Below are 24,521 nucleotides of genomic sequence, written 5' to 3' on the forward strand. Positions count from 1 at the left end.
AATCGCCTGCACATGCTGGCCAAAACGATGTGGAGTCCAGAGGGCCAGGCGATCCAACTTAGAGCTTATCAATTAGAGGGCAGCATCAACCACTCCACGCTCGGTCTTCGCCCATAGCAAACTAGCCATGGCAACTATGTGTGCATACAATAAATACAAGTTAATTACTTCGTGTGCCTTTTGTTATGGCTCGTTGGGTTCAAGTGCCATCCACCCAGCCACCCATTCACCCATCCAGCTATCCAGCCCGCAAGCCCCATGTGATTTTCCCCCCGCCATGTTAGCAATTTCCGTTGTATGCGCTTATAAATTGAAAACAAAAGAGAAAGACTTTGGGATGAGGTGGGTTCGCAGGGGTCGTAACCAGCATGTCATGTCCTCACTCAGCTGTGAAAACAGCAACACAACAACACAAACTCTGCCGGAGTTTGCCCTCGCAAAATAGAGCGATTAAAGTTGGCAGACACAGCAGATCGGAGGAGGGGTAGGAAAACGTCAAAACCAAATGTTGACAATCTCAATTATTATTTCGGAACCGGCCCAAAAAACACAACCACGGCACGCTAATTATTGGCGTTTTGCCGTCAGATTCGTCATTTTTCGCCATCTAATTTTAGTTTATCAGATCCAAGTAGACGCATGGTTCAGTCACTTCAAAATCCTTATCGTTTATCGAACCACCTTCAAAATAAAATTCCCGACAGGCTATAATTGATGACTTGTTTGATAGATTGGAGGCAGCAACTTGAAATTCCCCCCGCTTAAATGTTTATATTAATTAAAATGCACTTCTGTCGCTGCGGCATTCGTTTGGCTGCGGTGCACACGGCGTATGCGCAATGATTGGTTTGGGTTTTGGTCTTTCGGCGGTGGGATGTTATTTGAAATGCAGCTATTTGGCCATAGATATCATAATATCTGCCATTCGGGGAGTTTGTTCCACTCTAAATGGGTATTTAATTTATTTCGATTTTCCCATCGAGAATTCGAATGGTTATTAGGGTTTCTATGGATAATTCACCATAATGCATGCTTTTTAATTAGCCTATATTGGATTCTCTTTCTGATATATTCATATGAAACCGATTCATAGCAGATTTGAGAATGTTGCCCGGTTTTAAGCACCAGATTAGTATGCTCCTTTGTTACTGTTTTATATATAAAACGTAAGAATCAATGGCATTCCCTTCGCAATTACAAACTTATTTATGTGACTTTCACTGGAAACTAATCGAAAATAAATTGTGTTTTATCACCAATTATATTGTTTTAAAAATCTTGAGTACCCATCAGGTTTTTGCGGGTGTGGGTTTGATGAGTTGCCCCTCAGATTGTGTGCCCGAAACGATCCAATTTCCGGCTTGATAGTGGATTGAAACTTTTATTATTCCTGCGATAGGGGAACACTGCCAAGACCTAAAAACTGCAGGAACAGAGCTGAAAAAGCAAGGGAAGGAAGTAATCGTAGGCCTGATAAGTGTTCCTATTGTTGAAGTGACGGCCAGACTTCTCCCTAGTTGATTTTCCCCCGGAGGCTTCTTGTCTTCGCCTTTCCACCTGTATTTACCTGCAATTTCGCTTCGTGTCGCCCCTTATCGCCTGGCTAATTGACTGATAAGCGAGTCGAACAATTTGTGCGCTCCCGATGAGTCTAGTTAAGTTCAGCTCTGTTCCGCTGCCCAGATAAGATACAATTAAATTCAATAGGCTGCTAGCTTGTTGGGGAATGAGAAAAGAATGAGCATAAATGGTTACCTCGCAGATTGCTTTTAGTTCGGTGCGTTCTTATCTATGCTCTGCATTAATCAGAGCCTTCAGAAATAATTGCCGAGATAATTCGTCGAACACTTAACTGCAAATTAAAGGCGCGCCTGCGGAACAACCACGTTTCGGTTCGCTGTAAGAAACCTCAAATTACGCATAACAAAGTCCAAGAATTTTTCGCATTTTCTTTGAACGGAGGAGAGCAGGAAAAACGGGTAAGAAAAGTTTATTGTCACGGTTTCAGCTTGCATCTTTTTTTTTTTCTGCTGTTCTTCCAGCTACTTTTTGAATACTTTTGCCCGGCGATCATTTGTCATTTTCTTATGCAGAAACTTTTCGTGGGTGGAGGAAGGAATTTTCCGGGCTGTGCATTTTCATGCTGGTTGCGGTTCACACAGTTTATAATCATTATTATTTATGCAGACTTAATCCACAGTTATTAAAACGCAGCCACAAAGAACTCCCATTCCCGCTTCCCCCTCGTTTAATATTCATTTGCATTCGCTGGCAAATGAAAACTTTTCAGTTTCTAATGAGTTCGTGGTTCTCGAGTGCATTGGAATGAAGTCGCTGTGTCTGAATAGGTCAGACTTAAGCCTGAACTTTGGGCCATAATTTTTGGGAATTATGTCCATTCGTAAGTCAAGTTCGAGGATACGGCTAAACGTGTTTGATATACAGAGGGGAAAACTGGAGAAAACTCACACACACACTCTAAATGCGAGCCCCCAAAGTGGCTAAGAACAGCAGAGCCAGAAAACTGGGATATGGATGCTACTGCCACTGCCATTGCCACTGCCACTGCCACTGCTATTTCCACTGCTGATGATGATGAGGTTTTGCCGGTGCAGTTGCAGGCAGCTCCGCTTCGTGGAAAGAAAGTTGCCATGGAGAAAATTTAATCAAAATATTTGCACATCCGCCAGCAGCGCGAAGTTGCCAAGGCGACTAGAATTACCAGTCTAAGAAGCAGACCAGCATCTTGCCACGTTCGGTGGGCAGGGATGTGGATGGGTTTTGCTGCCAGCAGACAGACAGACAGACGGACGGACGAACAGATAGAAAGACAGACAGGTCTTCTTTCCGAGCAGGTACAGTGAGAATCAGAATCGCAGGCAACCAACCAGCCAGCCAGCCAGCCACACCACACAAATTGAAATCTCAACGGATGGTAATTGAATTCGACTTGGTCTGCGCTTTTGATGCTGCGGGACCAACTTGGTTCTTTGCCAGAAAATATCAGTATTAAATGCAATAAGGCTGATTAGCCTGCGGCGGTACGTTCGTAGATATCTGAGAATATTTGGAAAATTGAATTTAATCTAGGAAACTTTTTTAACAAGATAACTGAATAGAACAGTGCTCGCAATTAGTCGTTTTAAGGCCTTGAATTCAATGGTAGGTGGAGTGAACTCTAACTGATACCATCATATTTTTATTTAAACCATATGCAACACTCCCTTTTTTGATTTTTTTTTTCGAAATTAAACTAACAACTTTCTAACTATTACTGATATTGTGGATGACACAAGATTAGGATCAAAACATTAAGATATAGTTTGATACCAAATTTTCAAATATATACTTATATGTCTTTTCTCAGCCTTCCAAGCGGAGATTCACTGTATTTGGCAGAACTCCTTTTGGGCATTTGGTTCATGTCACGGAAACCAGTCAAACCTCATTTGCGATGGCAAATGCAACCGGCGCGCGACTTCGTCTTCATCTTCAGCTTTTCCTGAGATCGGTGCATCACGAAACGCTTTATATTTTATTTTTCTTCTTTTTTTTTGCAGGTTGAACGGCTGGCAGGCAGCATCTTTGGACTGGTTGTTGTCTTTGACAATTATTTACCGTTGGCGCTTAACTGTTAATTTGCGAGGCAGTCCGCCGCCAGGTAACCAGTTCGAATCGCTCCATCGAGGAGGACCTGTTCGAGCCGCGTCCTCACCTGCATCCTCACCAGTCCGACAATTGGTCACATGCCACGCATTTTTTATGGCTCTTAATTTGACAAACGGGGGCACCAGGAATGCTTTTCCACACACATCTAGAAAATGTAATTAAATGTTTTTCCTCTAACATCTGTTTCTTTCCATCTGGCTGAGAGTGTGTGTGTGAGTGTGTTTCGGCTTTTTGCCGTTTTTGTGTGCACTTTTCATTGTTCGAAAATAAATTACAGGATAATCATGTGGGGGGGGGGGGGGGGGGGTTGCTATTAAACTGCAATTAAATAATTGCCAGTCAACAAGATTCATGGAGTTTTCTTCTTTCTTTCTTGTGCATATCGAGTTTTGATTGCCAATTTGCATGGAAACTCATTAGAGATGTCATTACGATTTTGGAAAGTTTTACAGCCGAAAATTTCCTCGAGTTTCTAGAGTTGAACAAACTTGCCCATCTGATATCATCATCATCATTATTGGACGCCCATAAGCTAGAAATCAAAACAAACTATTTGTTTTCCCATTTCATTGCCGGCAGACTTGATTTGATAATCTATGACAACTGGCCACAAATCGTTTCCATTGTTGCCAGCAAACTTGTCAAAAAGTCGGGCTAGATTTTTGCCTAATTCATTCAACAAACTGTCCGAAAGAAACTTGACAAACTTGTTGGCCCAGCCCAAAAAAAAAAACTACGGCGAGAAATGCGAGAAGAATTCAAATAAAACGCAATCAGAATTCCCCAGATCCAGCTTGGTTTTTGGTCCAGCCAAGTTCGCTGCTCTGATTCCAATGCGGGTATTTCGGGTATCTGTTTTGTGCTTTTCGGCTGACCTTGCACTTGCACAACCCGAAAAGAAGGTCAACATTCCACTGTCTAATGCCTTGCCAAAAGCAAGCAGAAACCACAAACTAATTTGGGGGTCAAGCAAGTCGGCCAAAAAAAAAATGGTAAAAACAGCGCAGCAAATCGCAAGAGCGAAAGAGCAAAAGGCCACGTTTAAAGGAAAATTCGATTCAAATAAAACTTGAAATGAGCCGCAAGGAAATCAATTGTTCATTTGCATATGCATGCATTTTCCACCTGCAGTGTAGACTGCTCCCCTCCCCATGCGGCGTTTTCCCTCTGTTTTATTGCACGACCCCAATATTTATTTGTTTGCCTCTTTTTTGCCAGTTTCAGTTTGAAGTCAAAGCCATTTCGCCGGGCCCTCAATTCCAATTCCCTGCCATGCCCGGCCATTTTGCCATTTTTCAACCTGACCAGTTGGCGGCATCTTCACGATTTTCACGGTTCTTTCCTTACATTTTTTTATTTTAGCCTTTTCGGCTTTTGTTTGAGTTTCGATTTTTGTTGGTTTTTCGGTGCACTTCAGTGCGGGAATTGCATTTTGCCGCTTTCAATACGCCTGGCTCTTGGCCATTTGACCATCAAATTTGGCAAATTGAATAAGAAACTAATTTCGAAGAAACTTAAATATTTATCACCGGTAATAGATGGTAAAAGACTAGCTTCTACCTATTACTGACAACTGAAGTTGATTGAAACATTCGTTATTTCTTTAAACCACGTCTCAGTCAGCAAGTTTACTTATCTATTTATCATTTGATTTATTTGTTGGCATATATACAAATAATATTATACTCTCAAAAAAAAAAATTGGTTGGTCTATGCAAATTAATTTGACCCTGATATTATTTAGCACCTCTATTTGGGGCAAAGCTCTTTTCCATTTATCACATTTCCACAGACACCACAACTCTAATTCGTTAGCAAAACTCGGCTAAAACAAACCGTCGCTGTCACTGTTTGCCAAAACTACTGAAAAAGAACGAACCACACACACACACAACAAGTTATCAGCGTTAATTTTGTTTGTTCAGGTTTTCCCAGAGCAAACAAAAAGAACTAACAACAAAAACACCAGCGAAAGAGGGAAAAATTAATTTATTGCCTGCAACTGGGACTATAAAAAAAGGGAAGACGGGCGGGAAAAGTGCGGCTCGTAAACAGATTTAGATTTAATCAAATGATAGCCCAGAGCTACATTTGAGTTGTGAGCGGCTGCTGGATTTGGTAATGCACTCAATATATTTCAATGTGGCAGCTCGATTAAATATTCCACACCATCGCAGTTGCCAGTTACCCAGCAGATTGGCAGGCTTGTGGAAATTTGGGCAAAAATGTTTTGTGAGCCGGGGCAGCGAAACATGAGAAATGGCAACAGATTTGGGGACACACATCCACATCCGCCTACTCTGTTGGCTATATAAACTAACATCGTCGGATTTTGATATAGATTTTTTGTGTTTGGGGTCACCGAAGGACAGCAGACATTTTATTTCTCTTATGTTTTTTGTGCCGCCCTTTTTTCGAGGCAGATAATTCGGCTGCGTTGTGGCGGAAAATGAAAAGCCTAGGGCTAGAAAAATCGAAAACGTTACGCCTGAAAATTGCCTGTCAAATGACAAGAATGGTTTCATTTTTCCGAATGTGGGCTCCAACGCCTTTGTCATCCACCCAACCCTCCACTTGCAACGCCTATTGGTCATTTTTCCATGTCTATGCCCATTACATGCTGCTATTATATATATATTTCTTGTCCCTTTTTCGACTGCTCATTTTGGCTGGCAGCAGATTAGGGCCCACATTTTGTGGCCAAGATACGGATGGAGAAAGGAGCAAATACTAGGAAGGATAAAACTTGTGCAGCTAGATGAAATTGAAAATAACATTTGTTGGAATTTGTCGCTGAGGTTTGCCATGTCCAACAATTTGTTCCGAGCAAAAGTTTTTATATTTTTGGAAAAGGTCGCATGAAGGGGAAATGGAGATGAGTCAAATTAGATCATAAATGATATTGCATAAAAAGTTTATGGAAATTGACTGGACTTTGAACCTGTCAAGAAATTTGCTTGTTTTGGGAAAAGTTGTTGCCTGAACTTTAGGACTTTTGAAGCTTTTGAAATTAAAATTCCTATCAGAAAGTGCATGTGAAAAGTTTCCAAGTCTTTAAAATTGATACATTCATAAGATTGATATGTTTATTGAAATAAATCATAAGGTTGATATCAGAATAAATCATAACATTGATATGCTTATTCGATATAAATTGCTTCAGCTTGCTCAAATCCGATTTAACTAGCTAGCATGGGCACACTGTGATTTTAGTGTGGCCTACTGATTATAGCAAGCTACCTATAAATAGGTTATATAGCACATTGTTTCCAATTTCTTAGTTCCTTCTGATTAATTCCAGCAGTTGAAGCTAACATCCCAGCTCCTCATTAAATACGTTTGCACCTCAGCCGTTTTAATTCGGTTCGTTAAGGTAAAATCAATTTGAAATCCTCTGGGAGCTAAGCTCCCTGCTCCGGACCGAAACTCAGAACCCTTTGGTGCTTCCTGCCACTAGTCGGTGGATTACACTGCTTGTACGTTGGACGAACGGCAATTACAAACTGCTTAAAAGCAAATAAATCCCTGCCAGGCAATTGCATCGACGATGGCCAACGGATAACGAGTATTTGTGGGGCGAGAGTGGCCGACACATAAATATATATAAACATTTGCCGCTCCATTTAATGAGGCTGCAAGGAAAACATTTCAGCTGCCTGCAGCTCGTTATCGTCGGACAACGCGTATCTGGTCTTGTATCTGTATCTGCTGCTGTTGGTGTATCTGTATCTGGGCGACATAAAACTGTCAAAAAGTCGCCTATATAAATCGCTAAACTAAATGCCTTTCATAGTTTAATGCCACCTCGAGGGATTTGAAGGAGCGAATGGATGGATCTATGGAGGACCAGACAACGTGTCTCTATCCAAGTCCACCATCCACGCCTCGATGTCATTAAAACCGAATGAATTATGCAGTAGCCCAAGTGAACTACTTGCAGTCCGCCCCTGAAAAGCAGAACACAAAAGTGCACAGAGGCAAAAGCCATATCACTAAAGTACTTAAATATTTATTTCTGAAATATCAACTTATCGGGGATCCTCTATTTCAAATTGAATTTATACCCATTCCTACATATGAACATCAGGCTCAAGCTACAACTTTTTCTTAACTTTGAAAGAACCAACTATGATTTTGTCTCCGTGTAACTAACTTCAAAGCGCTGAAAAGGACAAACTGCGAGGAAAGAAGAGGACCATTGAGGCAGTTGACCAGTTCTTGTCGCGACTGCAGTTGTTTGTTGTTTTAATTAACTAATTAAGATTTTTCTATGTCGCGCCTAGGTAGAAGAAGCAGCCGTCCAAGTGCCTCTGGAATGCCAGCATTATTTGTTGCAGGAGAGTTGCTAAGGACCCAATTAACCTTTTATGGCCATTTGGCACAATAACGAGGCCAAGAGCGAGAGCCGGGTCCGACAGCAATGGACACACACAAAAAAAAAAAGTTAAGGAAAATAAATACATATATAAACGACAACCACAGACACACACAATCGAGACAATGAAACTCAGGTCTCTTGGCCAGTTAGTTGGCCATAAGTAGCAGGCCATGTTCAGTGAAATTGTTAGCCATATTTGGCGCACCAAACAATGGCTATCATAAATTCCGACTACAAATTGACATTGAAAATTTGTTTGTTTTCCCTGCAGTTTGCTCACCTTTGCATGAGTTTTCTTCCCCGCTTCCTGATTTTTTCTGGGAGCGTGACCACAAGAGCTGCAATTACAGAAAAATATGCATACAGAATATTAGGCGTAGCTTCGATACATTTTCCACTATCAAACAGATAGTTCTAGATCACTATGCATTTAATTATTTTTGTAAGGCTATGAATTTATGGCACTAAGTCCATATGTTTGTGGGGGAGTAGTATTCATTTCCGTTTTGGCCAAGCACGTGGAAAATTTCCCATAGTGAAGGGTTTTATTATAGTTTGGTTAGTGCGTTAAATGTGAAATTAATATTCGGAATTTATGGGCGTAGAAATGGTAAACGCTTGTTCAGGAGACAGCAATTAAGTGTAATATTTATGGGGTGTTGTTAACATAATTAAAGTCGAACTTAACTAAAAAGAATTTTTAGTTTTCAGCAGGCAACATTTCTTCATAGCTGTTAAAATTTAGCATGCAGATTCCCTGATCCCCATTTTTGCCAACAAGATTCCAGAGCATTTTCCCAACATTTTCATTTTGGGGTCACCGGCTAATCAATATGGTTTAGTGTCCCCCAACGGGGTTTCCGACATTTCTCTTCTCCTCCACTTTACCTGGCTTTCTCTCGGGTTCAATTCAAACGCCCACATACTATGTATTATCGCATATTTTTCCTGCTTTTTGCAAGTTTGCCCTGTGCTCTGCCAAACCGGTTATGTGTTGGCCGTTGTCTGCCGATATGCAGCTACTTCAAGGCATACGAGGACAGACAAGCCTGGCCAAGAACCCCGATCCAATCGCATGACGTTGAGCTATGGCTATATGGTGAGGGCAGTCGATGTGGATGGGGGTGTCGATGTGGATGTGGGGATATATGGTGACCAACTCACCCAGATAGATGGGCAAAGCCAAAGTCCCATCTCGACGACACATCGGTGGGCTAATTGAAATGGCAAAACTAATTAGCGGTGCTTTGAGAGCAGACAACTGCATTTCCCCCGGCCAAAAACCTACATACAATGTTGGCCCGAAAGCCAGATAAAACCCAAGCTGATGCAACTGGAAAACAAAACACAGAAGCGAGAACAAAATGTTGTGGCGATCGACTTTAAGCTACTTACAGGAATTGACCACCCAAACTGTTGAAAACCTCGATGGCAGTTCATTAAGGTAAATGGTGGTTCATAAACTTTAAGCCGATTACAAGAACGATTCGCTTTTGCCGAAAGATATTCCAACTCCAGCTCCACTCTGCCCTGGCTTCCAAAATAAATGGCGTAAATTATTTGCTAATGATCGACGGACAAGTGCTGGGATTACGTCATGGAGACTGGAGCTATCATCGTCAGCAGCATCATCACCATCGGATATGGGAGTTAATTTTGTGCAATTGTCTTGAACCGTTTTGAGTGGTCAATGCTATATCCCGCATAATCATCGATGAGCGAAGGTCGTGTGGCCATAACTAAACACGCGATGCTTCTTTTTTGCGGTGTGTATTAACTAAAGTCGGAGAGTGGATTTACATAGCTGGAAAACCAGTTATCACGGTGTCTCGTCATCGCAACAACAAGCAGAGCCACCTCATTGGGAAACATTCAAAGGTTTAGATAGAGTCGGGTCTTACTCAAATGTTACCCTTGCACACGACATTTAATTACAATACAATAAAAATTGCTGACTAGCAATAAAGGGCAGAAAAAGATAAACACGCTGGCCACGCTTCGTCAGTTGTTTTTGCCTCATAAAAATCCGAATTATTTGCGGAACTACCATGGAGACATGGACAGGAATGCCCTTTACCCCATTCCAGCCAATTTCCCCCACTTCTCCCCACTGCTGGGACATGGGACTCCAGTGTTGTTGTCGTGTCAGCAGCATCCGGGGAATGCAAACTGCAGGTTTGGCGAGGAGATGCAGTCCACAAATTGCAGAATCATGCAATTTGTGGGCACTTCGAATGCAATCAACAAAACTGTTTGATTTATGATCATTTGCAGTTTGCACTAATTTTTCAAATCACAAAAGGCAGCAGCAACAACAAAAGCCCACAAAACCTGACTCGACACAAAAATTAATCATAGCACTGAAAATGGATGGTTGGAGGCCAAGAGGATACAGACATGAAGGATGGGGCCCAAGGAATCATTACAATCAATAACTAAAATCGATTTCGACCTTCAAAGGGTTTCAGACGCTGTCCGTTTTCAAATAGAAATGACCTCGTGACACGATCGAAATAGGTAAAAATGTCATAGACAATAGGGATAGATAATACCAGTTCTAATACCCAAACAATATACGAAATACATTAGTCAAGCGTATTTAAGGCTACTTAAGCTAAAATAAACCTTGTTTAAGCAATAAAAAATTCGTCATTCATTAAAACGATTTATGTTGGCTTGCAACCATGATTGAAAGTTATGCGAATATTTTTAGAATTTAAATGAACTCTTTTCCCCATGTGTCCGCCATTTCGAATCTCGTGTCCCGTGGGCACCACTCAAATGTCCATAGAAAGAGGCGGAGACGTCCGGGCCAGGTCTTGAGAGATGTAATTATGCGCAGACTTCCTTTGGAATCTCGGGGAGCAACCTCCTCCTTCTGGGTGGACCCGCGGACCGGCCCCTTTTGGAAGCCCCATTTTTGCATTGTGATAAACGAGCACTCCCTTTGTCTAGACTTTGGAGCGATCGCTCCTTACAACATCTTCATTATGAATTATGTGCGCCGCGGTTGTTCCAGCAACGCATTCTCGTTCCCATGGGACATAACTTTTGTTTTATCACTCCAAACGAGGCGAGGACTTATCTCTGCCCACTCGAGTGCTTAAACTTTTGCCAACATGTTGCAACTAATTACACAAAGCGACACGTGCACGTTGTAATTTTATTTGTTACATCTCGAAATTAGCATGAATTTGCTAATTAGCTGCGATTGTAAAAGTTGCAGGCGAGGCGGCTGCGATTTTATAGTGACGCCAGCGATGGCCTCGAAGAGTTGTGTTGCTGCACTTTCCTGTATCTGCTTGTGTGTGGGTAGTATCTGTATCTACAAGTTTGTCGTCGCTACCCACAGGCACAGATACTTTACAGTTTCAATCAAAATATGTGCGAAAACTTGCAACACACATTGTGCAGGAAAGAGAATTCACTACTCTCTTAGTCACATGCAAAAGGGTATCGGTCTGAACTCAAATAAATAGCTAATAATGTTAATAGTTCTTAAAATTTATGTTAAGTTATTAAATTAAGAGCTTTATATTAATGCTGATCTTACCAACGAACCCCTGCATTGATTTCTTATCAGTACTTCCAAAATGAATATCAGATATAAAAATTCTTAGAAGACTATCAACGAATTTGACTCAAAAATACTATAATTTAAATTAATTTAATCTGTGAGGAAGAAAACTAAGGAAACCAGATATCTTAACTATTCTAGGAAAACATAATCAAACACTTGGCTCTCTTTGGAAATAAAGATATGCAAAGTTTAATTTAATCGAATGACGACAAGTTAGCTAAGCTTGGTTAACCTTTTAACTTCATTTATCAGTTAAATATGTATCTTTTTCAGTTCCTTCTCCATTTGTTTACCGCTGGTCCGAGCGGAAACGCAACTCATTAAGCGAGTCTTATCAACACGCGATTATCGATTAAAGAGAATTTAAAATAGAAATAATACTGTCATCTTATCAATCAACAAACGAGTTTGGCATTCTAAAAAAAAAAGCTGGACAGTTTTTCACATTATCGAAACCGAATCGAAGAAAAGTCAGATCGATGGTCCACGTGGATGTTTTAGCAAATATTGAGATATAAATACCGAATGAAACACAAGCTTGTATATTCATTGCATTCGATGCGGCAATTATTTGCACACATTTATTACGGATAACAAAACAGAATATTTGCACCTTGCCGCAATTCTTTGTTTAGCTCCCCCCACCTCCCTTGCCCAGTGGCCATTCATTTTACATTTTCCATTCATTATACACACACATATGTACACTTTGTTAACAAATATTTGACCATTCGTTGCCAAAAATGTTTACATTTTACGTATTTACATACGAGCAACTGCTGTGCAAAGGGCCTTTTTTCTGTTTCAGTTTTTTTTTTTTGTTGGTTTGATTTATGCACATCAAAAGTTTGACAAAAATTATTTTACAAATGAATTTTGATATTCGGCTTGTGCATCATAACAGCAAAAAAGATAAAACCAAGAGAAAAACATGCACGAATTACAAAGGGAATGAAAAGCACTGGCCTACATAAAAAATATAATAAACATTTATCGCATTTATTCATTGATGATATCAACACTGCAAAAACTAAATACGCCTATAAAAACAAAATGCGAAACAGCCCCGGGGGAACCAATGACAGTGAAAGTGATCCAACGGATAGATGATGACGATGACGATGGCGGCAGATGAGGATGATGATGGCAAAAAATATCTGAATGAACCAAAGCCAGAGCTACCGGCATCGATGGAGCGGGCATTAAGTTTACATAACTTCGAGCAATACAAAAAATTAGCCAGAGTTCAAAGGAAAAAAATATGAGAGATATATAATCATGACTTATGAAAGATGGAACGGGAAATGTTCCGTGAATTTTAATAAAAGTTATGCAAGCAAAGCATTACCAGAATCATCGTTAGTTGTTTACGATGTGTTCAAAAATCATGGACGTATGTACAAATATTCAAAGTCGCACTTTTCACACTCAACTACTTAATTACACTTGAAATAAAGTATAAAATATGCACCCATAATGATTCAATTTCAATTCATTTGCAGCTTCAGTTGGTTAAACCCTAATTGCAGCAGCACGAGATATTCCGCCCACCGCGATGTTGTTTAAATTACTTTATCTACAAACTTTCTTTGTTTATAAACAAAAAGGAAGACAAAAAATACAATTAGAGTGCTCGACATGTTGGCAGATAAAAAGAAAGAAAAATCAGGTGCCTTTGCCCACTGGAAAGAGGAGTACAAATAAAAAAAAAAAAAAAAAGAAAGAAAGAGTCGGCAGCGGAGAGAGTGAAAGAGAGGGCGCGAGACCGGCATAAGTAAATAGCTGTAAAGATCCCCAAAAGGCAATCAGACGGTTGTTCACCTGGCCTTTTCGGTCGGCGGTGGTCACCTCAACACCTTTTGGACCGTGCCCAGTTTTCGCTTTATTCGATGGTTATGGTTTTCATTCTGGTACCTCTGTTCTTCTTTTTTTATATTTTTTCTTTATTTATATCGCATACGGTATACAGTACACCACCTTTTTGGTTAATTTCCAACGTGCCTGGAATGCCAGGTTATGACTCGCTGGCATTCATTTCAAATTGACTGCCTTTGGCTGGGAGTTTTTCAAATTATACTTTTATCTGCGCATATATCTGTAACACATTTTTGCGGGTGTTGATTACCAGGCGACCCACATAACCACTGACAACTCGACTACATCTAATTAGACTTGCAACACACACACTCCGCCAGGTGAAAAAGAAGTAAATAAGAGTGGAGAAAAACCCGACAAGATCCAATCCGATGAAGCAGCCGCCTAATTACAGCTCAATCAGCTTCAGATTCAGCTGTTGGATGTTGAATGTTGGTAGTTGGTAGTTGAATGTTGCGGCTGCTGCAGGGCTCGGAAAATTGGCCCATGGCTAACCATCCGTTGGGGTTACATAACTTCCAGCTTAATGACTTCACTAAACTTAGAGATTGTGTGCCCCGTTGGCATGCTTTAAATATTTTGCGGCACCTGAATGCATTTCACAAATTTTCTGTTGCAACCCGTGATAAATTGCAGTCGCCGGAGAGTGGAGCCTGTTTCTTTTTCATTTTCAGGCTCAACCCACTGCTGTTGCACTTTGATCACACTGACATTTTGCTGGTTAGGCTGACTCATGAACTGCACCTTCGCATAGGCCTGGCTATAACCATTAGCATTTCAAACTTAAAGGCTAAATGCAGGCACAGCGAACAATTTGAAGAACTACCTTTCAGCCAAAAGATATAAATATTTTACTACAAATTGAAAAACTGCATTTTTTCCTTATTAGTCTTATATGAAGACTAAATATAGCTTTTATCACTTTTTTAGACCTATTTTTCGCAGTATATGGCTGATGAAAAAATGGGAGAAGCGATTGCTGTCATCATCTCCTGCATTTGCATTTGAAAGTGTCGATTTGCAACAAAGTGAGGGCAAAAGAAGTGGAAAGCTTGTGCTCCACAGAAGATGCGGGGTGTACTCTTGTGGATGGGGGACCACAGGCCCCAACCAAGCGAAACATCATCACCGATTGTACAGCTGTTGCCGCGGTCGTTTTGTATTAATGATGATGCAACATTTGCCACAAATGTAAAAAGTTTGGAGTAGAAAAGATTCCCCGAGCTCCAATGGCTGAGTAAAGTTTATTGCCCGAAGGCCAAAAGCGCGTTTGACTCTCTGGTGGTTAACGCTCTTTTTTTTTGTTTTTGGCCCACAGTTGTAAACTGAAACCTTTTTTTACGCTTGATAGCTGACGAGGATCGGGTTGTAAAGAGTTGAACATCTCTTCAAAAGAACCCCGGGGTGTGACTTATTTAATGGCAATTTTAGCCATTTGCTGTTAGACATAAAAACATTTAACATTGGTACTCACTTAAAATCGAATAACCACTTTAATTGAATCGCAAAAAACGCATTTGTTTGGCCCATTTTGAGCCGTGAAAATAAACATAAATAGCTAAGTTGTGAGTTCTTAGTTCTATATCTAAACAATTTTTTTCAGCCGTATTGATTGGTGTGTACAAGTTTCAAAACATTCTTTACACAACTCTTTTAGTACCTTGTTTTGCATTTAGGAACCACATGTACATATATGTATGTACATTTTAGTTATTTTTGAAAGGGCACTCTGACTTAGTTTTCGAATTGGCCGACATTGGCACCTTCCTGGTTAAATGCCACTGATATGGGCAACTCTCGAGTTGTCTCGAGGTGACTTCAGCTCACCTGAGGCATTTGCATTGGCATTTGCGGCAATGTGCGGCTCAGGTGAGCTCAAGAGCTTGACAACTTCTGGTGATTCTGCTGCTGCTTCTGTTGCTGAGGTTACGGTTTAATGAACATTCATGTCTCCTAATGCCGAACCGAAACAGAGGAAAAACTGTGAACAAGAGCCGGCAGAACACACTACTGTGGCATTGCAACAAAAAACCACGAGTAGTTTTGTATATAAAACAAAGCGCTGAAAAGCATAAAGCTAACAAAACCCGTCGCCGTTGGAGGCAAACTCAGCGAATTGCAACAGGTTTCTTTCGATTGGCCTTTCGGTGTCGGTATGGTGTGGTTTATTAAATCTTCTGCTGGCCATTGTATCTGTATTTTATATTTTTGTCCATATATTTATTTTTCATTTTTCTACCGCCACTTCTGACAGCCGTGATTTGTTGCCGAAGGTTAGTTCAAGTCATTAGAGCTGCTGCCTTTGTTGCTTCTGTAGCCATAAATTGAAGATGTTTTTACCTTTTGGTCTCTTTGTGATCTAGGCAATTAAATGCCTCGAAAGTCTATTGTTTATTCAATTAAAATAGTTGGATATTATCTGAGGCGATGAATAAAAGATGATTTGCTGGCGAATCGTTTGGGCTTATAAACAAAAATAAACCAAAAGGCTGATATTCGATATTAACGACTCTAAACAATTTGGAATTGCCACATGTTAATTTGTATGCTTTTGATTTTAAGCAATTGAAAATATTTCATTTGATTATTTATGTGAAATATAGAGGTCGATACAAGACTTATTTTAAATAGTTTATTTTGTTTCAATATTTATGGGTTACATATTTGAATGCTGCTTTCAAAGTACTATGATTTTAGCTTTATATTTATATTTCTATAAGATATCTCCAACTAAATGTAGCCCTATAAGTTTACCCTGATCAACTTGTGTAGCAGAATGGTCTCATCCAATGGCCACAAACTGATTCGCATTCAAAACTCTTCTTTCGCACAACGTATTTATAGTGATTTCCCCCCATTCATTTCCCCCTATCTGCCATTTCAGGCATTTGTGCCATTTCAGGCACTTCAGCAAATGACGGCAATTAAAACTTAGATGCCTGACTGTTAGTGTCGCTTAGTGGCCATCAGAGCTTTGGCTACATTTAATTATAACTTGAGCACTAATTGTGCGTTGTCCACAATTAAAAATATCTTTTGGCAAGTGGGTGGGGCGGCCAGAGCACTGATTTGTCACAGACGATGGGGCAAGTGGAGCACAGTCCGCTGCTAATTGCCGACCGACCAGGTCCAAAACGAGACATCCTCCGGCCTATGCCAACTATAAAACTATGCAAACAAAATAAAAAAACAAAAAAAAAAAAGTAAAAACAATGACAAGACAAATGTTGGGACAAGCAGCAACAACAAATCAACACGACTGCAACATGCGGCCTACAAGTTTTGTGGGCCTACAAAAGAAACTTTTTTATGCAGCTAATCCAATTCGAAAGCAATTTCTGGAATTGGGGGAGGGGATGGTAAATGGTAGATGGTGACTGGTGGATGGTCGATGGTGGGTTGTTGAGAACCCCCATTTACATGGCCTAAGACCATGTCTGGGATCTGCCCACTTAGCCCGGCAGACGGCGGAGCCAACTTAGAAGACGAGTTCATTGAATTCTTCGCGCTGGGTATTCGCCAAACTCGTAAATTTTCAACATACAAGAAAAAATGAGAGGAAAAAAGAAGCCAAATCCCAAACCAAACAGGTTCTTCTGCATCCACCAAAAACAAAGATATGCACAGCGAAAAATGGGTCAAAAAGATTGTAAAGGAAATTGCTTTTAATTATAGAAAATTACAAGAAAATTTGCTTAAAACTATTACATCTTATTTAAAATAGTAGCTATAGTAATGGTTTGTTTTTTTTTTGCAAATAAAACTATAAACTTTGTAAAGAGTGAAGCATTCTCTCAGTGTACCCAAAGACCAGACTTTGGCTTACACATGTACGAGTGTGTGTATTTTTTTTGGGGCCTGCAGCATCTTTTGAGTGGAATGCGGCAGTCAACTGCCCTGAAAACTGAGACGACTCATCTTGGGTTTCGAATCTGGAGTCCGTGTCTGGGTTTTGGTTTTGGTTTTGGTTTTGGTCAGCTGCAAATGCATAAAAATCTGCGCCGCATTTCACTTTAGACTGCGGCTACTTCGATTAAGTAGCTGTCAGTATGTGTATCTTGTATCTCGTATCTCGCCACTCGAGAGTTGGGTGAAAGCGTTCGCATCTTTTCACATTGCACTTTCAGGGCACTGGCGACCGACTTCCATCCATTTCCATTACCCGTTAGAGCCTTATCGATGTGTCAAACAGTTGACCAAACAAACTAATTGACCCAGAACAGGAATGGTAATCTAATACGAGAGCACAGCAGAAACACCAGCTAAAAAGAACGCCTCAAAAAGATTGGTATCTCGGTGGCATACAAAAGGGCAGAAACAACTCAATTCGAGGGATAATCTGTGTGTATTCCTCTTGTTGGCACCAACAAAAGATGAGGGATTGCTGCCAGTCATTCCAGTGACCTTTCAGGCTCTCTAACCCAAAACATCAATCAATCAAAAATCTTAGACAACAGAAGACAAAAAAAAAGATTTTTTAAAACGGAAATGAATCCATGCTTTGGACATTAACCGCAATTGCGCAGACAAACACGCGATAGATACACATACATATGTATCTATATCTCATGACGCACAAAAACGGGTTCATGCTCGGGGGTCCTGATCCCCACTCTTTTGCCACCCACTTCCACTCCCACTCGCACTCGCAGTGCCCCCCGGCCCACTTAATGACCTTGTAACTCAACTGTCAACTGTCAGCACACGCAGCAGCAGAATGGCAACAGCAAATCAATAGCTCGGCCACAATTTATAGTATCCATGGCCATAAATTGGCCAGCAGCCCGCTTGTTGCCCCGCCACATGTCACGGGCTTTTGGCCAACGGAAGGCAAGGAATTCTGGCCAAAATAGGCTGAAAAGCAGGCGAAATACATACATAGATTGGATGGAATAGTCTGGGAGAAATCAGCAGAAATCAGCAGAAACCGCACAGAGGCGCAGTGGGCACTCATTATCATATAAACAAAAGGGTTCCTCCATATAAATACACACATGCCAAATGTAAACTGTCGGCGAATTTATGTTTATGAAATTTTATGAATTTATGAAGAAAGCCTTCGCATGTGGGCCTGACATAATGGTTAAACAATGTATTCATTTGGAATATATGACCCCAAGGATCCCGCACTGGGAATACTCCTCAGCAACTTGTGAATACGAAATGAGCAGCGAAATATTTAAGTGAAGATCTTGCCGATTTAGGAATTTATTTATATTTATACAGCTTGTGTGGATTATATACGTATACATTTTCCAAACTAAATATAATGCGGGCAAGCATTTTTAATAGGATTCCCTACACTTTAAATAAATATATAATGAAATAAAATATATAATTCAATTATTTGTAGAGGTACTCAAAAGTCGCTACTAAAGTATCTGCAAAATCTTTCGCTGTTTGTTGAGGACACAAAGGTGTGGCAAAAGGTTCAAAGAGAGTCAACAGGTTAAAAACCTTTGAAGTCAACATAAAATAAATATTGTTCTGTGTAATGTTATACCCATAAATATTTTAGCAATCTTGTTCATTCATACTTTTAAGTGTTATGAAGTGAAGTTCGTGACGAACGGAAATATGTGTATCCACTTGTATTTGAAGCAAGAAACGGCTTATCATCACATTGAAACATTTTTGTGCTGGCTTTGTTTACACTATGCCGCTATTTAAGTTGAATTAGTCATATATGGGGAGATTGCAGATTGAGGCAGGCAGGCAGATTAGAGAAGACGACCAGCGAGTATCTAGTTAAGTGCGAGCAGCAGAGAAAATACAAGTAGTTTGTGCGATATCGCGCGGCGGAAACTTCCGCAAACCCTCAGAGGGCCAGGGAAACACAAAAGCTGCGACTTAAGGCCCCAGAACAAACCGAACCCTCAACAAGTAATGAATTACGCGTCAGACTTTCCGCACTCCTTTCAAGAGGAGCGCTGCGCACAATAAAGGAGCCAAAAAGGCATGAGCAGCTGAAAGCAGTTGCCAAAATGTTCTACCAACATTGAGGAGGCTCCACAATGAATTAATGTACGTGTGGCAAAGTACGAGTACATATAAAAGCCTGCTAAAAAGTTTTGTTTTGCATTGTTATCAGCTAAGGGAAACCGAATTATAAAGGGGCCAGTCAGAAGCAAACAAAACATAAAACATGAAAAATAAACCCGAAATCAGCAGAAGACCAAAGCAACGCAAGTTTTGACAAAAGATCTCGTTTTGTTAGCAGGAAGGAGTTACGGTTCAGCTTTTGTGTGTAAAGGATTCGCCGAAGGAGCAACTTTCTTGGAGAGATAAATTAGTAGGTCAGTTGTAAATAGATTGCAGCGAAAGAGAAAAACAACAAGAATGGGGCAATTGAGAAGAATCTTGTAGAAATGTATCTAAAAATAAAATCACAAAACAAACGCATGTGCAAAACAACGATGATTAATTCACTACATTACATTTGATGTATCTTTTCCTAACAAGTTAGTAACCAGGAATTCAAACGACGTGTCACTTGTCTGTCCAAATTGGATACTTCCATCCATCCATCCACTCGAAGAAGTTATCAGAAGCGCTCCTAACTGGGTTAGGGTTAAGTTTATCAGTACCGACTATCCACTTGAACGTGCCGCATAGCATTTCCGTTTGACAACCGATCCGCCTGGCACTCCGCCCCCTTCTTGGCACGCCCATCAATCCCTTCAGCAGTCCGCCGTACATTAGAGATACCAGCTGGCAATTCGATGCGAAGTCGAAACGTGCAACCAGCCAGAAGAGACAAAGAATATTGTATAACACTTTTTTTCCCATGTACCACATTTTGACAACTGTTTTTGCTCGTTTTTTTTTGCTGCAAACTAAACTGTTTTCCTAGTTCTAGTTTTTCTTCACTATTTGCTTATATCCAATAGAGAACGTGCAGACGTGCGAAATTCGAGCGAAGAAGCGGCCGTACGAGCTCAATGAAGCTGGGTTCGGAAAAATCGAATTTTTGAAATTTAAAAGCTGGAATCGTTTGCCCATTTTTTGCCCATGTTTGCCCACCAATTAGTTTTTTTTGCCCACGTCCAGTTTTTGAGATATGAATTTTCGAACAAGTTCGAAAATTTTCGAAGATCAAAAATTTCACTTTTTTCAAAATTTTTTTTTTTTAATCGCAATAACTTCGTTTGCCCACCCTTTAGAATTTTGAAATTTTCGAAAATTTTCGAAGATCAAAAATTTCACTTTTTTCAATTTTTTTTTTTTAAATCGCAATAACATCGTTTGCCCACGTTTGCCCACCCTTTAGAATTTTGAAAAAATTTATACTTTAGAAAATATAAGACATTCAAGTTTACCTCGGTCTACTGAGAGAATAAAGCGTTTGACCATCTATTAAAACGAAATATTAACAATAAAAATCGTTTGCCCAACCATTATTATAAGTTTTTATCGTTTGCCCACCCTTCAAAATACTGTTTAAAAAATTTTTTTTTCGATTGCCCACACTTAAAAAATATCTAATTCCGTTTGCCCACCCCTTTAAAATAAAAATTTTCAATAAAAAACGTTTGCCCACCCTTTAAAAATAATTTATCTCGTTTGCCCACCTCTTAAAACTATAAAAATTCGATTGCCCATCCTTTAAAATAAGTTTTTTTCGTTTGCCCATCCTTTAAAATTAGTTTATTTCGTTCGCCCACCCTTCAAAATTAGTTTATTTCGTTTGCCCACCCTTCGAAATTAGTTTTTTTCGTTTGCCCACTCTTAAAAATAAAAAATTTCGATTGCCCACCTCTTAAAAATAAATAATTTCGTTTGCCCACCCTAAACTCTTAAGAATAAATAAATTCGATTGCCCGCCATATAAACACGTGTATGCGCTACTTGCCTAGTTTTAGGATCTGCCTATATAACACGTGCAGACGCACAGGTGTTTGTGGGTTTATATAGACCCAAAATTGGTTCCGATTGCCAATCTTGCATAATTTTCAAAAACCACTTTATGATAGGGTCTGATTTTTTACCTGTAACAAAGGGTTACATTTTTTAGGAATGGTTTTTTACATGGCAGGTCACTTGTCGGTATTTGAAAATCGCTCTCCTCCTATTAGGTATAAAAGTGAAAAAGGGTTAAATTTTGTAAAATAATTCATTTAATTGTATTTTTAAACAACGCTTGCAAAGGACTTAAGATTGTAATTTCAACAACAATTATTTGATACACTTTTAAACAAAGCTTAAGTCTTAAAAATAAACATTAATTTTTCCGGGTGTATATCAAAATGTGGAGTGTCATTTTGGTATTCAGAGCTGAGAACTTTTTCCATTGCCTGCACATATCGTTGTGCACTTCCCAAGATCCAGTGACTCTGCGGCAATATGCAATGTAATGTCCAATTTCCCCTCCCATCGCAGGAACATATTCGATGGCACCACTTAAAATATATTTCTTTTCCTGTATTAAAATTTCCTCCGGTACTTGAAGTAAAGTGGTCGTTCCTGGTGTACCGTTATGATGAATCTGATGAAAAGCATCCATTGCAAATTCTATATCAAGTATGACATGCGGTCCTGGCTCCCTTTCAAGGATCTGTTGTCCGCCGCATATTTTGCATTCTCCATCCGTTGTTGCGAAAAACTCATCAATAAAAGGGATCACTACCTTCTGGACGTCGAGGTGGCCAACTTTTTCGACATCTATAACCTCCAGCCGATGAAGGATAGATTTTTGGTTCCCGCAATCATTGTTGTTTTGTTTATGGGTCCGATGACTTGACGCACTGGGTACTCCATTCAGTGCTTTTTCAATAAAAGACCCAATATTTGCGTCGCATTTTATAATCTGGTGTTTTTCTTCAAAAAAACTTTTTAGAACCAGACCTCTGTCGCAGTATAGACTGGACGAAACTCCCTCGACGGCATACTTTTTCACCAATTCTACCGTCAAGTTGTCAGTGTAGAAATCATCCAATTGGCTTTTGTAATAAAAATTGTCTATGTACGCGGTCGACAATATTTCCACGAGAGAGTCAAACGGACAAGTATTTTTGAATTGCAATAGTTGTTTGCCAATCCAGACGGGTCCCATTGATCCACCATTATGTAAAATTTCGTCCTGTTTCCTTCGATGTGGGCGATTGTATAATAATTCCACATTGGGCCATGTAAAAAACCATTCCTAAAAAATGTAACCCTTTGTTACAGGTAAAAAATCAGACCCTATCATAAAGTGGTTTTTGAAAATTATGCAAGATTGGCAATCGGAACCAATTTTGGGTCTATATAAACCCACAAACACCTGTGCGTCTGCACGTGTTATATAGGCAGATCCTAAAACTAGGCAAGTAGCGCATACACGTGTTTATATGGCGGGCAATCGAATTTATTTATTCTTAAGAGTTTAGGGTGGGCAAACGAATTTATTTAGTTTTAAGAGGTGGGCAATTAAAATTTTTTATTTTTAAGAGTGGGCAAACGAAAAAAACTAATTTCGAAGGGTGGGCAAACGAAAAAAACTAATTTCGAAGGGTGGGCAAACGTTAAAATTTAATTTTAAAGGATGGGCAAACGAAATTATTTATTTTTAAGAGGTGGGCAATCGAAATTTTTTATTTTTAAGAGTGGGCAAACGAAAAAAACTAATTTCGAAGGGTGGGCAAACGAAAAAAACTAATTTCGAAGGGTGGGCAAACGTTAAAATTTAATTTTAAAGGATGGGCAAACGAAATTATTTATTTTTAAGAGGTGGGCAATCGAAATTTTTTATTTTTAAGAGTGGGCAAACGAAAAAAACTAATTTCGAAGGGTGGGCAAACGAAAAAAACTAATTTCGAAGGGTGGGCAAACGTTAAAATTTAATTTTAAAGGATGGGCAAACGAAATTATTTATTTTTAAGAGGTGGGCAATCGAAATTTTTTATTTTTAAGAGTGGGCAAACGAAAAAAACTAATTTCGAAGGGTGGGCAAACGAAATAAACTAATTTTGAAGGGTGGGCGAACGAAATAAACTAATTTTAAAGGATGGGCAAACGAAAAAAACTTATTTTAAAGGATGGGCAATCGAATTTTTATAGTTTTAAGAGGTGGGCAAACGAGATAAATTATTTTTAAAGGGTGGGCAAACGTTTTTTATTGAAAATTTTTATTTTAAAGGGGTGGGCAAACGGAATTAGATATTTTTTAAGTGTGGGCAATCGAAAAAAAAATTTTTTAAACAGTATTTTGAAGGGTGGGCAAACGATAAAAACTTATAATAATGGTTGGGCAAACGATTTTTATTGTTAATATTTCGTTTTAATAGATGGTCAAACGCTTTATTCTCTCAGTAGACCGAGGTAAACTTGAATGTCTTATATTTTCTAAAGTATAAATTTTTTCAAAATTCTAAAGGGTGGGCAAACGTGGGCAAACGATGTTATTGCGATTTAAAAAAAAAAAATTGAAAAAAGTGAAATTTTTGATCTTCGAAAATTTTCGAAAATTTCAAAATTCTAAAGGGTGGGCAAACGTGGGCAAACGAAGTTATTGCGATTAAAAAAAAAAAATTTTGAAAAAAGTGAAATTTTTGATCTTCGAAAATTTTCGAACTTGTTCGAAAATTCATATCTCAAAAACTGGACGTGGGCAAAAAAAACTAATTGGTGGGCAAACATGGGCAAAAAATGGGCAAACGATTCCAGCTTTTAAATTTCAAAAATTCGATTTTTCCGAACCCAGCTTCATTGAGCTGGCCGTACGAGAAGAATTGGAACTTCAGCTGGCACCTGCTCGATATTGTACCACAACTATAGTATATAGTATAAGCCATGATATCACGAAGCGCAGGCTGAAAAGAATGGAGCCCATGATGTAAGCCAAAAGTCAAAAGACATGCTAATATGCGGAGTGATTAATTCATCGAAATTAACATAAATGGCAAGAGCTTCAACTTTTGCCGCCTGATCACCACCACAGGTGGCCGCCTATATCTTTGGTCATACCTTTGGCCCAACCTTTACCCTTTCTGCCTCACCCTGACGCCAGTGGCCGACATAAATAATTAAATTTAATTGCCG

At 39.6% G+C, this 24,521-nt stretch overlaps 1 protein-coding gene and 1 long non-coding RNA gene across 3 annotated transcripts in view; one reads left to right on the forward strand and one right to left on the reverse strand.

The window, feature by feature from the left end:
- The window catches only part of LOC6609480 (putative polypeptide N-acetylgalactosaminyltransferase 9), a 66,286-nt gene that overhangs the window by 39,276 nt on the left and 2,489 nt on the right, over positions 1 to 24,521 (reverse strand). For both annotated transcript variants that reach the window (XM_032717099.1, XM_002034129.2), the window contains exon 2: positions 8,328 to 8,385. The gene's annotated coding sequence lies outside the window, so the exon portion shown is untranslated. The remainder of the gene's footprint in view (positions 1 to 8,327; positions 8,386 to 24,521) is intronic.
- LOC116800697 lies at positions 19,239 to 19,655 on the forward strand. The gene is made up of 2 exons (XR_004361564.1): positions 19,239 to 19,526; positions 19,594 to 19,655. It is a non-coding gene; the product is annotated as an uncharacterized LOC116800697 (long non-coding RNA).

The sequence above is a fragment of the Drosophila sechellia genome, chromosome 2R (genome assembly GCF_004382195.2).
Source record: "Drosophila sechellia strain sech25 chromosome 2R, ASM438219v1, whole genome shotgun sequence".
Classification (NCBI taxonomy): Eukaryota; Metazoa; Arthropoda; class Insecta; order Diptera; family Drosophilidae; genus Drosophila; species Drosophila sechellia.